This window comes from Triturus cristatus, chromosome 12 (assembly GCF_964204655.1).
Source record: "Triturus cristatus chromosome 12, aTriCri1.1, whole genome shotgun sequence".
In the NCBI taxonomy this organism is placed as follows: Eukaryota; Metazoa; Chordata; class Amphibia; order Caudata; family Salamandridae; genus Triturus; species Triturus cristatus.
The window spans coordinates 484,802,949-484,820,801 of NC_140595.1; positions in this window are offsets into that span (position 1 = coordinate 484,802,949).

Consider the following 17,853-nt stretch of genomic DNA (forward strand, 5'->3'; position numbering starts at 1 on the left):
GGCAGATTGCCTTAACCAATGGTGCCAAGGAGAGGTTAGCATTCTCAACCCCAGAAGGACATTACCAGTTTCAGGTGATGCCCTTTGGGTTGAAGAATGCCCCTGCCACCTTTCAGAGGTGGATCAACCAGTTGTTGGCTAGACTGGAGAATTTCATTGTTGCCTACCTGGATGACATTGCAGTGTTCAGTTCCAGCGGGGCAGAACACTTGCAGCACCTCAGGGAATTGTTGAGGGCTCTGCAGAGGGCGGGCCTCGCGATCAAGGCCAGTAAGTACCAGATTGGGCAGGGTTCTGTGGTGTACTTGGGAAACCAGGTAGGAAGTGACCAGGTGGCACCCCTACAGCCCAAGATTGACACCATTCTGGCTTGGGAGCCCCCCAAGATCCAGACAGAGGTAAGAGCCTTTTTAGGTCTCACCGGTTTCTACAGGAGGTTTGCTAAGGAGTTATGGCACCATTGTTACCCCCTTAACAGTGCTGACCAAGAAGGTGATCTGGACTGAGTCCTGCCAGAAGGCTTTTGATGCCTTGAAGACCGCCATGTGCACGGTGCCCATGCTCAAGGCACCCGACTTCTCCAAGGAATTCACTGTGCAGACTGACGCTTCAGAGCATGGTGTGGGAGCGGTGCTCTCACAACTGAATGAATAGGGCCTAGACCAGCCTGTAGTCTTCCTTAGCAGGTGACTACTCCCAAGGAAACAGAGGTGGAGTGCCATAGAAAGGGAAGCGTTTGCTGTGGTCTGGGAACTGAAGAAGCTGATGCCCTACCTGTTTGGGACTCACTTCCGGGTTCAGACAGACCACAGGCCCCTCAGATGGTTGATGCAAATGAGGGATGAGAATCCAAAACTGCTGAGGTGGTCCATCTCCCTACAGGGAATGTACTTTACGGTGGAACACCGCCCTGGCAGAGAACACGACAATGCAGATGGTCTGTCCAGGTTCTTCCACCTTAGTGAAGAGAAGGTTGGGTAGTTCTCCCTACTTGCAGCGGGAGGGGACATGTGCTAGACTTGCCATCTTTTGGCATGCTTCCCCTGAGTTTTTGCTTGCTGATTGTGAGAAGTTGGCCTGGTATATGCTGTCCACTAGTTATAGTGGGCACCTTGTACCAGTCCAAACAACCCTTATTGATGAATAGGTTTAAAGTCAACCTTTACTGAAAGCTATCCTAGTGGTAGCTATGGGGAGCAGCCTTCAGGCTAAGTCTTGAAGGAGTGTAAAGCAGCTTGGTTTACCAGATTATAACCTCTTGAATCACTAAATGAAAGGAGAACCACACAAGGTATATATATAAAATATATGTATATATTTCGAAACACTCTCTACTAACCTCTTTATGAAGTTAGAGAGCAAGGCACACAATTACACAGTTATTAAACAACAGTAAATAGCACACTATAAAATGGTCCCCAGGGGGAGACCAAACCATATATTAAGAAAGTGGTATAAGAACCACGACTTGACTAGACACAGTGCCTAGAGCATGTAGAATAGCTGGGACCCCAAGGAACCAACCAAGCTAGTGACACAGGAGACCCACGGGGGACGTTTGCAGTGTGAGAACATAGCTGCGAGCCCCGTACTATTCTATGGGAAAGTCGCAGTTGGAAATTTAAAGGTTAAGGATACTTAGGAGAGGACTTTGAGCAAACCCATTTAGACTTAGAGGTTTCTAGGGCCAACACGCATGGGAGCACCGGAGTACTCGAGTTACCTCACCCAGGGAAGCCAGGTGCATAGGTGTCAAATGGTGTCGGGAATCGTCGTTGATTTCAATGGCGATCTGCTGCAAAGTGCTGCTGCCGGAAAGAAGAAAAGTGTCCGGTGTGATTCAAGCATGGATCAAAGATCAGAAGAACCTGAAAGCAGAGGGGACAGAGTCTGGGTCACTTGCCAGGGACCAGGGGCACGATAGACGAATGCCCACCGATGTCGGGTGTTTCAGGTGCGAAGAGGTGAAGCTTGACTCTGCAGCCACGAACACCAGGAGGTGTCGATGATGACCAGGAGCTGGATTTGAGCTATCCCACAAAGGATGTCGAGTGCTGCAGTGTCGCTGCTTGGATTGACCCCAACAAGCCTTGGCAACAGCAACCCATGCAGAGAAAAGATGCTTCGGTGCGGACCAGCTAGGTCCTGGGGACTCCCCAAGCAATGGAGAGTCAGGGTACGTCTGGAGCAACCAGGTGCGCTCAATCAGAGTTAGATTTGCCTTTACAGGGACCCACCAGTCGACGGACCAGGGATCGCAAAGGGACCACAAGAGGAATCACACAATTCCAGCCCACGGGACACTCGGTGAGTGTAGGCCAGTGATCTTTGGTGGAAACACTGCTCTGGGTGTGGACTACAAGTAGCCCAAAGCACAGCCTCAAGAATCAATGAGAAGCATATGCACTTGCAAATGTGTATGTGTCCAGGGGTTCCGGTTCCACGGTCCCCACGAGGGCTACGGGTCTCAGCTTTGCTGGGAGCTTGGGTCAGCCTCTGGGAAGTCTGGGAACCCACCTCCTGTGTTGCAAATTCTTCGGAGTCCGGCAGGAGTTTTGGAGATGCAAACTAGTCAGATGCATCTTAGGTGCCTGCCTTGCAGGAGAGTAACTCCTTTACTCCAAGGGAGATTCTTCAGTCATCTAGCGCCTTGTAGATCATCAAAGTTCCAAGATTATGCATCAAAGTTTTGTCCAGGTAAATCTAAAGTCCTGTAGCCAGGGGTTCCTATCTTATACCCAAGGAAGGGGTAGGACAAACTCTTGGGACCCACCTATGGGAGGGTCAGGAAAGAAGGGGTGGCTACACCTATTTCCTTTGTCCAGTTTCATGCCAGAGCAGGGGCTGGTAGCCCCTGGAACTAGTTTGAGCTGGACTATGCACAGGGACACCAAATGTGCCCACAGTGCAGACTTCAAAGCACTCTTGGAGTGCACCCACCCAGCCCTAATACACTAAAGTCTGTCTGGGAGGTGGTCACTCCTCCCTGTGACAGGAAACCTATTTTCCAGGCCTCCCCTGCCAGAGTTTCGTCCAGCAGCAGGGGGGCAGACTCGTGTCTGTGGCTGGCAGCATCCATTTTGTGATGCCAGGGCTCTGTTAGCTGGTATCGGGTATACCGGTTCTGTCATGGTTCTCCCTCTAGAAGGATGGGATCATACTCCCACACCAGTTACTGGTATGGGGGTATGATTCCAAGGTGTTTAACACCAAACACAACATGTTTCCATGCAGCCATCCCAAAGTTAGCATTTACCGTGAGGTTATAATGCACGTAAGAGTATATAGTTTGGCTGCATCACAAACAACCCCAGAATAAAGGTTCCGAAGGCTGCAGAGGGGCTCTGCTCATGCATGGGCACCCTCTCACATAAAACCCAGCACCCTGCCTTCAGGATTGGTATGGCCTGCCATAGGGGTGACTGATAGGTTTATATGTGCAGTGATATGGAGAGATATAGTGAACCTATATCTCAGTGAGGAGTGCATGCACCACCTTACACAGGCTGCTGTAGCAGTCCTGTTGTGTCATTTTGGAAGGCTTCCCAGGAGTGGCATAATACATGCTGCAGCACCTGGTAGGCCTCTAGGGTACCTATGCCCTGGGTACATAGTATACCATATACTAGGGACTTATAAGGGTACACAAGAATCCAATCTGGAGTGTACCTAAAGTACTGGTAATCAATTTAGAGAGGAAGCAAATAGGCTGGGGTCCTGGATAGTAGGGCCCCAGCCAGACTAAAGTCGAAAACCAGTGAAACGTCAGTAAAATGTGGGAGTAACTATAAGAAGCAGATCCTACTCTCCTTCACTGACCGCCCGGTTTTGACTCTGTTTTCGCTGGCTTAGTGTATCTGCACACTTTTCTCACTGCTGATCAGTGGTAAAGGTGCAAGTGCTCCTGTTGTAAACTGTGTTATGGATTGGTGTTTCCATGATTGGCATATTTGATTTACCTGTCAGTCCCTAGTAAAGTGCACTGAGTGTGCCAGGGCCTGTAAATCAAATGCTGTTATTGGGCTGCAGCACTGGATTGTGCCACCCACGCAAGCGGCCTGTAAATGTAACTCTGGCCTCCTATTGCAGAGCCTGTGTGCAGTCTGGGACTGCCATGTCGACTTGGCAAGTGTACCCACTTGCCAGGCCCTAACCTTCCCTTTTCTTACATGTCAGTCACCCTAAGGTAGGCCCAAGGTACCCCTGTGGGCAGGGTGCAGTGTATGTGAAAGGTAGGACATGCCCTGCTGTGTGTGGCATGTCCTAAAAGTAGATTACTGCCAATTCTGGGGGATATTCTCAAGAACATGTGATAATCATTGCAAATTTAGCTTAACGCAACTCTTCACATTGCAGTCTATCGCGGGAAAATAACTCTGTGTCAACTTGGTATTCTCAACCCTGCTGCACCATGCGATAGCCACACGATAACACGCCAAATGACCGCGATTAAGTCAACACGACGCCGCAAAAATGCGAAACACGAATGCAAAAAAAGCTGCGATGAGGCCAATCGCGATACAAAAATCGAAAACCAGCTATAGGCCTGAAATTCCCACACGTCATGCGGGAACATGCACCATAAAAGTCGAGAAAAAAACACAGACAAAAGCCAAACAACAGCGAAGCACAATGGAGGTAGCCGGAGCAAGTGCAGAGGACAACCAGAACCTCAGAAGCCCCCTGGAGGACCAGCCTGGGACTTCGGGGTCAGGAAAGGGCAAGGACAATAAGAGTAGGAAGAAGCAGTTCAGTCCGCAGGAAAACAGGATCCTGATAACAGAGGTGATAGAACACCATCAACTACTGTTCGTCACCTCCACTGTGTCACTGGGAACTAAAAATGGAATATTTGTAGACCAATCGCAATGGACCGCACTCCGCTAGCCCCTCCTCCGGGTCGCCCATCTCGGGTGATATTCTAAAACCCGGGACATGTATCGGGTCTAGAGATCATCAATTCAACAAGTACTGACTTGCATCCAATGGGGTGAACCACTCCAGAACTCCATGTACCAGCTTCCCCAGGGGCGACCCGGAGGAGGGGCTAGCGGAGTGCGGTCCATTGCGATTGGAATATGACAGACCATTGTGGACAGGGTGAATGCAGTCGGAGTGCTGAAGAGGTTAATCGAAGAGGTCAAGAGGTGCTGGAATGATGTCAAGCGCAAAACCAAGCAGAAACTCGCAAACAACCGGAAGGCAGCAATGCAGACTGGAGGGAGTCCAGCATCACAGGAGGAGCTGGACGAGATGGAGGAAATAGTGTCCACAGTCATCAGTGGGGAGACGGTGGCAGGAGTTGGGGTCCGGACAGTGCTCAACATGACCGAACACAACAGCAACAGGGTGAGTAACGACCAGGGACTGGCGGGACGGGGGGAGGCGGGCACAATGGCACACATGTACAGTTAAGCATAGCACATCTGCGGACAAACCATGCCCCAGAACCACAACTCCCACAAAGAGACTAATGCACCCAAGTATGCAACATCTCAGCATGGTATAAGCACAGAAGTCAGAGGCACACCGCATGTAAGGGATAAGGGCCAGCCAAATCAGAGCTGCAGGGGCGACTCCCCCAAAATGCGGCACACACACATCACATGCAGAGCACATCAACAATGACAACAATGTGGCACAATCCGCAACACTTCCACAACAGAACAGAGGGCACAACTGGTGCCGCTTGTATGCAGAAAATGGCCAATCACATGGCATCACAGGGAAATGTGAGTTGACAATGTACAAGTACAAACACACATCCGTTATGTTGTTGAAATGTCCACTGTCCCGCATCATATAGGCAGCTCCCCACAAACAGTCACAATGTACACTGTCATTCAGTCTGAATGTAAACATGTACAATGCGTCAACATACATGTAAACACAATGTTAAACTGCATCTCCCCTTCACATTGCAGGGGAAAATCAAACACCTCCTGCAGAGCAGTCCCAACCTCTCTTCTCTGATGACAAAGAGGACCACCACACCTTCGACTCTGACGCCCTCCAACAGCTCGTGGAGTGCCTCCGCACCCCACCTCCAGGAGCAGGGCAGCCCAGCTGCTACGAGTAGAACCCACCCCCTGCACAGAACACACAGCAGGCAGCACCCACCACCACGGCTGCCTCCCAGGACCCCCACAACGGACACATGGCCTTCCAACGCTGTGTGTTGGGGTGCCAGGAGAAGCTGGCTGAACAGGTGCAGGTGGGGTTCGACCGCATGGCAGACAAACTAGACTGACATCGCTAGAGTCCTGACTCTGTGACAAGAACGACTGTCTAGTCAGAGTGCCTCCTGGGAGCTCGCCCGTGAGTTGGGACACATGTGGAGGATCATGAGAACAATCAGTGGACGCAGGTGGAAAGCGTAGATGCCACGGCTGCACAAGAGCGAGAGGTATCTGGGACCCTCAATGCCATAAAGACCTTCCTCATAGCATTGCTGTCACAAGTCCTGGCGCTGATGCATGTTGCTGCTACCACCCCATCCACATCTCTGGATCCTGATGTGTCAGTGCCACACATTGCAGCAGACATTCCACCTCCGGCCCCTGAGGTGTCACTGACACACAGTGCTGGAGACAGCACACCACCACCCACATGTGAGGCACATGAAACAGCAGAGGACGAAGATGCGGATGAATCTGCCTCCGTGGTCAGAAGGACGCAATAGCATTGATCTCCGCCATATGGCCTGTTTCTGCTTGGTTATGCCCTCTGTATCATCACCTTCCACTGTCCCCCAATGCACTCTGCGACGCTCACCTTGGACCTCGACATGGACTGCCATATTATTATTTTTTGTCACCACTGACACAGCTATCAGACTACGGACTGAACTCCTCCTCTCCTGATGTACCTGTCATTCCCTGAAGGACTCTGGCTGGCCCTACATGGGCCAACAATCTGAAGTAGGGTTTGCATGGCCCTGTACTGCTCCGGCTTCACAACTCCACTGATTGTGCAATAAACATTCGTGGTCACACCGATGTGTCACGCCTATGATCATTCAAGTGTGGTAGTATGGATGAATGTAGGGTCAGTGATTCCCCCTTAGGTCCATGTTGCTCATGTTCTGGGACTTGGCTCACGGGTGAAACATTGCCAATTGCGGGGACATATGCATTAGTTACTTCCTTGTCCAGCCCAGGACAGAACCACGGCCAGCACCCCGGGGTCATTGTTCACACCCTTACGCTGGGCTTGCATACGCCAGGCCAGCCCACTCGGCTTACGCTCACAGGGGGGACAACATTGCAACATGTCCAAGCTCTAACCTGTTGGGATCTGCTGCTCACAGGTCTAGTTGTCAGCATGCCACAGCCACTCCCTCACAGCTGGTTTACACCCACACCACACCCATCCAGCACAGCCGTCAAAGGACATGTGACCCTGCCAATATAAAGGGCCTGGTGCACGTGCTGTACACCATTTCTACTCTGTAAATGGGTGTCTCTGTGTGGTTTGCATTTCTGCATGAGGCCCTAGGGCCCTGCCACTGCACATTGCACAGTACCGGGGGTGACATGATGGTGTCCGCACAACGAGACTCAATCATAAAGGGTCCATGGCTTGCAGTGCACAGACTAGGTGGCACTGGATGCACTGCGGCAGGCACAGACACACCACCACGGGACGGTGTCTTTCGGTGCACTGAGGTAGGGGCACCTTAAGTGCTGTGCGGGTGTGCAGCCTGCGATGATGCCCCGTCCTGGCGGTCCGGACTGGTGAGGATTAGTGTGCGCCCTGCTGGACCGCAGTGTAGGCCTGAGCCATCGGGCAGTGCGGGCCTCTCGCCACGTGGCGTTGCCTAGTGGTTCACAGAGTTAGTGGTACCTATAGGGCTGAGCGGGTGTGCCGTGTGCACTGATATGGTCTCTCCCATTGCGTAATCAAGACCCAGAATCAAGTGTGTGACCTGTTGGACAGCGGTGCGGGGCTGCATGATGTGGAGGGTGCCATGGTCGTGGGTCCCAGGCTTGGTGCTCCCACTGGCACGTGGTATGCCCTCTTGGAGACACGACGGTTTCGGAAGGTGAGCAGTGAGGCCTGGTTGAGCAGGGGCGGGCAATCACTGCTGGGCGGCAGGAGGGGCTGGGGCGCAACAGTCTGTGTGCGCAGGGGCATGCAAGCGATGATGGCGTGTGCAACTGTATGGACTCTGCCATTCATGTCGCTGTGAACTGTTGCAGATAAGGGACCTGGGGGACTGCAGTGTATACCAGCATGTGGTTGGAGACACACCGGTGGCAGCAGGTGAGCAGTGTGGCCTGGGTCCGCAGTGTCGGCACTCTCTTTCTTTCTCTTTCTCTTTCTCTCTCTCTCCCTCTCTTTCTCTCTCCCTCTCTATCTCTCGTCCTCTCTTTCTCTCTCCCCCTCTCCCCCTCTCTCCCACTCTTTCGCTCTCCCCCTCTCTCTCCCCCTCTCTTTCGCTCTCCCCCTCTCTCTCTTTCGCTCTCTCTCTCTGTAATTTGATGAGTGCATGACACATCTTCTTATCTGTATTTCTGTCTTGCCGGCTGTGACTTACGGAATGCCCAGAGAAGACCCACCGTAGCTCTCCTGAATTGTTGTTTTTTGTTTAATCTGTAATAAATGTTTCATTTGGCTCATATGATATGAATGTATGTTTTCACTTTTTCTACTTCAGGTGATTTGTATGATTCATGGTTTCGTGGAGTTGATGTGCATCATCTTTGTCAAAGGGGGAGGGGGGATGGGGTCCTGGGGGTGGTGGCGGTGGGTGTTGTTGACCTATTGGGGCTCCAGGATGCATGTTCAGTTGCTCAGGTGCATCTGTTGTTCTACATGTTTGGCTATGGGCTGTGCTCCCTTGGCTGCTGTCGGTTGTCGTCCGACTTTGCACCAGGTCAGAGCAGGTGTTAGTTTTTGCTGCTAATGCGCTTTATCGCCTACTTTGTGATCTTTTCGCAGATCTGGCTGGTCATTGAGAATGTTGCGGGTGGTGTTGTCGCGGCTTTTTGCTCAGGAACGCCTACTCTGCATCTCATTAGCGTTAGTTGCCTGGGTAATCCATGGCGATGTCTTTTGCGGCTGCTATCGTAGGTAAACTGGTGTTATCGGCTGTTTGCACCAGATTGTGAATGGGGCGATAAATGTATTGTGACTTTGGCTGCGCTAAAGTGCCGATAACTCGGCGATAGGTCCTTGAGAATGAGCCCCTCCGTTTTTCACTATTGCAAGGCTACCTGTTTCCATAGGACATCTTATAGACATAACTGACCCTGGGAACTAGGTAGAAAAATAAAGTTCAATATGCCTGAACTCAGAATCTAAAGATGCATCTTTTAGTGAAGGTGATTTTTACATTCTGTGAAAATACCACTTTTAGAAAGTAGGTATTTTCTTGCTCAGCCATCCAGTAGGCATCTGCTGGGGTTGTGGATTGACTGTCTGGGTTTTGGATGAAAGGGGCTGGGGTGGAGCCATGGCTCCAGATAGTCTAGGTGGGTCAGGAAAAGGCTGAATAGACCTGGGCTGCATTGAGAGTAGGGGGAGGAGATTTCCTTAAACCTGAATGAGCCTGGTATGCCTATGAGAATGCCGAATCCACCTCCGGCCAGGAAGCCACACCAAAGAGGGCAGAACTGGTTCTGGCTGGGCACAGACACTCCCTGCCTGAGAGGACAAACGATTTTGGGCTATAAAAAGTGGGGCTCAAACCCCTAAACTTTAAAACTCTTTTGGACCAAGAAGACTGCCAAGGAGAAGAGCTGGAGAAGCTTTGAGGAGGAACTACCACTTTGCTGTGTGCTTTGCTGCATTGGCCTGCAGTGGCTGCTTCTGTCTTGGGCAGTGAAAGGACGGAACTGGACTTTCTGCAATCTATTCTTGTGAGTTTCTCCAAGGGCTTGAGGTAGAGCTTGCCCCCTGTTCAAGAAGTCTCAGGAACAGCAAAGACTTCAATTCAAGTTCATCTGCCCTCAGCACTGGGGACTGTGTGTTTTGTGCTGCAACAGAAGAAAAAGCAACCCAACGCCGTCTACAACGCCGCTGCCGACTCCGTGTCCTGAAGGCACTGCAGAGGGCACCGCGGCAACACCGCACCACGACCCTGGTCTCACCGACGAGGCCAGCTGATGCTGCCACCGAGCCACTGCTCGCACCGCGACCTGTGAGCACCGCACTTCGCATCGCCTCGCTTCACAATGCTCCTTTGGTGTCCGATGCCGCTGCCTGCTCTGTGGTTCGCGGGCACGACACACCGCCCTCATCCCGCACCGCAGCCTTGACCTACCGATGCCAGCGCCATCGACTCCAGTTCGTCAGCCGACGACAGGGCTTCAGCAATGACGACGACGCTGCTTGCACGTCACCTGCCAGCACCGCAATGAGCACCGCATCACTTCACACCGTGACCCTGGTCTCACCGACTACACCATCTGACGCCGCCACAGAGCTGCTGCTCGCACCGCAACCTGAGGGCATTGCACGCCACACCGCTGCACTCTGCACCACAACACCTGACGGCTGTTGACGCCCGCGCTCTTGACTTCCACCTCGAGGAGTTTGATCTGCAACGTGTGTGACTTTAAGGGCCAGACGACTCCGGAACCGCCCTCCGGAACCGACACCTGCGGATGCCGTGCTTTTGGTGTCTGCTCAACGAGAGGTCGCCGACGCCCTGCATTTCTACAGGTACTGTTTTCCTGACACCGTAGCTGGCCCGCGATGCCGCAGTCAGCCAGAACTGTTTGGATTTGTTTGTTCACAATGCCGTTATAGCCCCAGAGGGAGCTATCGACTTCAAGGAACTGCTTTTCAAAGTTATTTTGATAGCTGAAGATTTTTAAGTACTGTATTATAGATTTTTATTTGTCTTAAGTATATAAAAATATTGGATATTTTTCAAACCTGGTGTGGTGTCCTTTTGTAGTGCTTGCACTGTATTACTGTTGGTTATGTGCAAATGCTTTACACACTGCCTCTAACATAAGCCTGACTGCTCGTGCCAAGCTACCAAGCGGGTGAGCAGGGGTTACTTTAGGAGTCTAACTCCCTTATCCTGACTAGAAGGAAGGGTCCCTACTTGGACAAGGTGCAAACCATTGCCAACCAGAGACCCCCATTTCTAACAGGAGCAACCTGTTGTCATGGTTCAGTACACTCCGTGCTCAATTTGAGCTGTTTGTTTCCTGGCGCTCAGCACTGACACTTAATTGTCAACACCAGCACTTTTGACAGTCTGCCACATGGTGGTGCTGTTTGGGTAATTTAGAGAAAAGCAGAACAACAGTTCTTATTCCAATATACATACAAATGACTAATACCTGCTACCCAGTCTTATAGCTTTGGAGGCCTGAAACATTCTGCATTGTCACACTTGTAGGAGTGTGATGGTTAGCAGTTGTGCTGGCACTGTCGTTGGCAGCACTGGCAAGGACAATGGGTGGTGCAAGCTGCTGTGGCCCCCTGAAGTGGGGCCCTGGCACTTATGTGTTAACAAATTAAGCACTGGGTCCCCTGCCAAGAGATGATTTGCTACTGCTGCTTTAAAGGGTTGGAAGGTTATAAGAGATTCATTCAGCCATGAATCTATAATAGGCTGTTTGATCTTCACAGCTGACAACAGTTCACACACAAGAAAACCATATTTTTGTTAACACAGCTTCAGCCCAAACTTGTGGAGTGTTGTTACGGGTTGCAAACTTAGTGCACTGATTCAATGAGCATGAAGTTGTGGACGCAGAGCACATCTATCTTGAGCAGAAATCGCCCTCCAGGCTGCTTTGCAGGGGTCACAGAAAGAATAAAAGATAATATGTCCGTGTAATACACCCCTACACACACGGGCAGCTTAACCATACATGCCAACCCTCCCGATTCAGGCGTGAGACTACCGATTTGAAGGCTAGTCTCCCGCCTCCCGATTCCTGCAAGCAAAAACCCGATTCCTCGGGGTTTCAGCTGACAGGGCTTGGTATTGTGTAACGTGCTAATTCTTCCAGCAATAGTCAGAATGGCGATGCAGGGGCTCTAGAAGGGGTGAAAACCAACAAAGCCCCATTAACAACCGAATGGTCTTTTAAACACCTGTGAAGTACTGGTGGTGGGGGGGGGGGCGGCTGTGTGTGTGCCCGGAAGCTGTTTCAGCCCGGGCTGACGGGGGAGGGAGGGGGGTGTATGCACTGACCGCAACCTGCCAGGCCAGTTCACGACTCTTGCATCCCCCTCTTTCTCTGCCTGCATTGCGCTCCATGCTTCTGAAAGGTGATAAAAAAAACACGTGAATTTGCTTTTAAATGTCCGATCCTGCAGCAGCACACTTCCAAAGTCCATACATGACAGAAACCCGATTGAAGGCCCCATTCTCCCGATTTTTTTTTGATTTTTTATTTAAATCTCCCACTTTGCTCTTCTGAAATGTTGGCATGTATGGCTTAACAGCCAGCCATAGTCTTGCCAGGGATATTTGCAATTTCAGTGAACTACAGTCTGTTCGTGCCCGTTTCTCTTCCTACTTTGCTTCCTATGCATTTTACAGGATTTATTTAAGTAATGTACCATTACAAAAATAAATACTGCAAAATGGCTGTGTTTAAAGCAAATTAGAATGAAAGGAGAGCACGGGCATGCATTTACTGCAGTTGCACTAACTGCTCAACAAGAGTAATCGTCTCTTCTCTCACTTACACATAATTATTGGTTTTGGCGCCAGTGTGCTGGTTGCAGCCAGTGCACCGGCCTGCTTCGCGTCTCTTGGCAGGCGACAGGCTGGGTTGCGGTGCTGTGTCTGGGCCTTAGGGGTGGGGCGGTCCACCACGGTGTCTGCAGCAGGCCGGCCAACAGGCAGGACTGGAGGGTGGATTGTGTGGGCCTGCAGACAAGTGGCACTGCGGAGACATTGAAGGAAGGGGGCAGGCTACTTACTGCTGCCCAAGCAGCACAGGGGTCTGACTCCAAGGGGGCTCTGCTCTGAGGCTCCTCGAGGACGCTCTCTCTCCCAGCTGAAAGTGAAGCAGCACGTGCGCGCCGTGATTTGCACAGCGCGGGAGAACAGCAGGAAACGTGCGGATGAAAACTCCATGACGATGTGATCACGTCACCCGTACACCGTTCAACAGAAGGGGCTAAGGCAGGCCACAGTAGCCAGACTAAGGGCATGTTGAGGATGGCCCCGGGGACCAATTTCAATTTTTTCCCCATTGGGCTTAGTGGATCAGCACAATTGGCACAAATAAATCATTTATCTGCTGCCTGAAGGGAAAACGGGCTTCGGTCATGCATCCTTTAAGTATTTTTTCAGCCGGCCATCCGCAGGGGTCCAGGGCCGGACTGGCCGTAGCAGGCATCGGGCATTTCCCCTGGAGGCTGGAAGGGTGTGGGGCGGCTTTGCAGTGGTGTGGGGCCAGTTTTGTTACTGGAGGCCGGTTTTAAGGGGGGGGGGGGTAATATCGCCCCCCATTAACAAATGCAGCAGTGCTTCACACTTGCCCCCGGGGGCTGGTGCGACCAAGTTGCCTGGACTTTTTTGGGTTCCCAGTCCGGCCTGAGGGGGTCCACTGCACTGTGATGTTAAAGGTAGTGCCCTTCTGCCCCATACCGTGGGGGCTGTGGAAGCCTTCATTACGCCCTTGACTGTCTCGCCCAGGCAGGTGCTAAGCGTATCCAAATGACAAAGCTGAAGGGGTGTGCAAAGCTATTACCAAAAATACCAACACCTTAACAAAGATGTTTGAATACTCCCACGTGAAAGGTTTTGCTGACCAGTTGTGGAAATAGAAGCAAACTTTGTGAGCACCACGAAGGTGAGATGGCATGTCAGATTAAAAAGCAGAGTGTTAAATCTCTATTAAGGTGCACACCACGTAAAGGCAGAAGACGGGGACCGTTGGGGTTGCCGTAGCCTGTATAACATTAGCCTTTCCATAATAATGCAGCCCTGCACAGTTGAAATGTTTTGGGGAACATTTCTACAGGATATTCTCCCAGGCATGGCTTTATTATTATTTTGAGTTTTATATAGCGCTGGCTAGACCCGAAGGTATCTGAGCGCTTTACATGTTATGCAAAGACCAAAAGAAGCACATACAATACGTCATCGAGGAAGTCAATAGTCAAGTAAAAAGAGTGAATAACAATACAGTGTAGAGGCAAGAGCGCTTTACAGGTTATGCGCTTCCTCCCTGTGCTTTGACATTGGAAGGGTGCATAGGTTTCTAAGGCCAAGGGAGCGCCCCTGAGGTAGTGAATTCCCTGCTCAGGAATGAATGATGTGCTGAAAGCTAGCATAGCAAAGAAAATTTAGAATATAGGGGCCGCATCATTACAACCTTTCCTGACTTGACCATTAACTTTCAGAGCATCAGCTTGTTATTTATACATGTTAAAAATTCAGGAGAAAGGTAGGTCTAAGGTGTTCTATTAAGTATGTTTCGAGGATGAAGACAATCTTTAAATTAAGCACTAATTTCTTTAGTAACCCAGACAAATCAATGAACTTTGCTAGGTCTTGTAAAAGTGCAATGCATGTGTCGGCAAAAGGCACACTGAGAAACACAAATGTGACTTGATCATTATAAATGCCCTATAACTTACTTCTGATATTCATCACTTTGATATCTCTCCTTTTCGACTACTGAGAGAAGTAAAGGTCAGATGTATCATTATACTGGTCATAAAAACTGGTCGTAATTTGCAACCAGTATTTTTGCCAACGTTTTAAAATTTTGTGAATAGATCTTTGTACTAATTGGTCAGTTTGTAAAATCCCAATTCAAAGTGGGTAGTAATCCTACCCACCTAATTAATATTCATTAGGTAGGTTGCCAATTGCAACTCACTCCGATTGGATACAATCACAGGGATGGTTGCCTGCAAGGGTCAATGGATGGCCATGCCTGTGATCGGATTTAACAAAGAAACTTGTGTTGTTAAAGAAATCCAATTGCAGTAAAGAAAACTGATCTATTTAAAAAAAAAAAAAAAAGTTATTTTTGTTGAACTTTTCTCTGAGAGTTGGCAGTGGTTCCCTGGGAGGGACCCCTTACATTTTGTGAATGAGTTACTACCCCAACCTAGGGGTCAGTAACTTTTCAATGGTTTGCAACTGTGATTACGAACACAGACCATGAATACATAGGGTACCATTTAGAATTTGGAAGCAAGGCCTAAAACACACCTTTTCCAAATATGAAATTGGAATCCAGTCGCGATCCCATTTTAGGACTTGGTAAAACTTTACTGATTTGCCAAAAATTGATTTTTACATAGGAAAGCCATAGGAAAGCCATTTCTGTGGTCACAAAACCCAACTCAGCATGTTTGTGATCCTCGAAAAGGTTACTGTATCTGGCCCAAGTTGTGTGCAGCTCACAGACACATTACACAAGCTAAAGGAAAAAAAATCTCCTTCCATCTCTCCCTTCTGCAGCTCTTCTTTATACCCTCCCCTATCAGACATGGATTCCTCAATAGAGAAGTATTCTCGCACAACCTTCTCTCATATCCACGTACAACTGAGAGTGGAGCTTCACAGGGAAGAAGCGAGGGAAGCAGGTACTGGGATGAGGAATGGCTATCAGATTAATGATGATTAGTAAGCTAAGGAGATGGGCCATTAGTTTCTTAAATACTTCATCGTCCCAGTCACGACAGACTCAAAGGCCTCCTAAAGCAGCAAGTCACACAACAATGCAAGAAAGGTAAATCCCACTCCAGAGTAATGTCACATATCTAGTTTCCTACAAACACAAAGGATTAAACAAGAGAAATCACAAAGGAATCACAACTAAATGTACACTGGTACATAAGACCGGGAAACCATTCAGCCGAACTCCAGTAAAAGACATTAGTTGACGACGCAGCACATATTGTAGCTCAACAAATACATGATATTTATTCCCTGCTGGCTTCCATTCAGGCTGTGACCATCACCTAGGTCCATCTGAACCTCACTAAACCATTCAATCAAGAACCCGTCACCTACCATGCAAGGCAGATGTTGAATCCATTGAATGAGCACCCAGGTAGACACCTTCTGTCTCTGACAAAAAGGCCAAAGTTATAAAATAAATTGGCAGAGATAAGAAAGAAATGAGGCCTGCAAATATATGTGGAGTGGTGTGGCTCACTGGTTAGAGGCGGCAGACCCGGAAGCAGAAGTCGACCCGGGACCAGGGTTCGATTCCTGTTGTGGCAGGGTCTTGGACCAAGGTAGGCGGACACGATAATTCTTGCCTCGGTGCCCACTCTAACCATGGATCCCACTCAGCAACTCTGAGCAATAGCTTGCTTAATCTCCACTTATGGCCCCATCAGCGCCGGGGATGCTTGTCTTCACCTTGGAGATGCCCAGTATGGACCATCTCACAGGGAAAGCCAGGATGGGTTCCCCAGCAGCACTCAGCGCCGGGACACTCTTGGGAGTAGCCGCGCGCTCAACAAATACCCAGTAACATAACATAACATAACATATAGTCCTGAACTTCCTGATGACAAGCAACAGATGCCATGCCTCTTACTCTTAGGAAGGACAATCTCCAGCTCTCTTTGAAAGGGTGAGAACCAATTAAGCCAAATATTCCTGGACCCAATCACAACACAAGCCAGTCCTGGAAAATATACATGTAAATGGATAAGCATAGTTTACCCAATCTCCAAGCAGTAATAATGGCTACCAAAAACAAGCATTGGCAAAACTAAAAGGTCTTGCTTTAATGTGTCACAACATGCAAACATAGACATGTGCACATGTTGTTTGCATAAATTAGCATATTTAAGCTAGCCCTATAGGCTTAATCCCAATGCTTTTTTCATGGATGCTATAAAAGGTTAATCAGTCATGTCAGAAAAGAGTGGTGTCTTTCAAGAGCAAATATGTGTTAATGGGCAAACTTTTACACTTGTCTATAAAACAGGACATTTAAAAAAAGTGCAATGCCCCACAGAAAGAGAGAGCCATGAGGTCTGCAGAAGTCGAAAATATGGAGAAACCAAAATGAGTCACCATGGTTGTCTGTCTCTCAGGTCAAAAAAGTGTAGCTCTGAACAGAGGTGTAACAACGGTGTTGAAATTTCACTTTCTGTAAACCTCTCCGGCGTGCCCCTCACATCTGCCCTTGAGGGCTGATCACTCATTTTCGGCCAACATTGACCCACCTTAAGGACTCTGTGTTCACTGTCGAGCAGTGGTTCCAGGGCTTGCAGTCCTGCTGTGCAGATCTCTGAGCCAGAGGACAGGCTGCTCGCAGGTTGCCAGACCAAAGTTGTCAGCTGTGATACCTTATTGAGTAGCCGTTGGAGGAGGCAGACAAACCGATCAGCTCCCAATTAACAGAACTGGGGCAGTTGAAGGATGGAAAACGAATGCTGATTAGTTCCCACTTCAAAGTACACAAAACAGTCAAAACAAGTCATGTTTCTGCAAGAAATCAATCAACAACATTGTCTCCTTAAATTATAAGCAGAAACATGACTTGTTTCTTAACATTTACACTGTTTGATGCTTCAAATTTCTATTTTTTTAATTAATGTCCTTTGTGTATGAATGTTTTGTCAATTTATGTTTTGTGGTGTATGTGGTCTTAGTCTTTGTCTAAATGTTATCAAATAAATTGATTCTTTGAATGTAGTTTTGACTGTTTTGTCGTAATAATTGTTTATGTTATTGAAATGATTTTTCAGCATGTACTTTTGAGAATGAAAATCACATTTAAATAAATAACGATGTGTTTGCTCTGATGTAAATTAAATACAAGTTGGTTTTTGATACAGAATCAACCCAGGTGCCTTTGATTTGATTCTGTGCACTTTTGGGCATTCATTGTGTAAGAACAATCATCAGTATTGGCAATTTTGCTGTTCTTTGCTTATCTGGTTCAG